Below are 279 nucleotides of genomic sequence, written 5' to 3'. Positions count from 1 at the left end.
ACAGTCCTTCAGGCTTTTAACATCCTTTTAATTTCTTTTTCTGTCCTCTCACCCACCTCTGCTACAACCTTTAAGCCCCCGTTTGATGGCTGTATAGCATGAGACGTGTCCTGGCTCGCTGGGAGATGAGACTTCTGCTCCCTGCGGGCTGGGGACAGGCTGCCCCATTAGTTTGCAAAGCGCCGGTGCCTGACGCCTGTCCCCAAAATAACACCGACACAGCGTGGTGGCGAAGGAGAGCCATCCCCCGTGACGTCCCGTTCGAAGGGAGCCGACTCT

Source organism: Haliaeetus leucocephalus, unplaced genomic scaffold (genome assembly GCF_000737465.1).
Source record: "Haliaeetus leucocephalus isolate CR32 unplaced genomic scaffold, Haliaeetus_leucocephalus-4.0 Scaffold840, whole genome shotgun sequence".
Taxonomy (NCBI): domain Eukaryota; kingdom Metazoa; phylum Chordata; class Aves; order Accipitriformes; family Accipitridae; genus Haliaeetus; species Haliaeetus leucocephalus.
The sequence above is the reverse complement of the archived record's forward strand: the minus strand, read 5'-3'. Positions refer to the sequence as shown.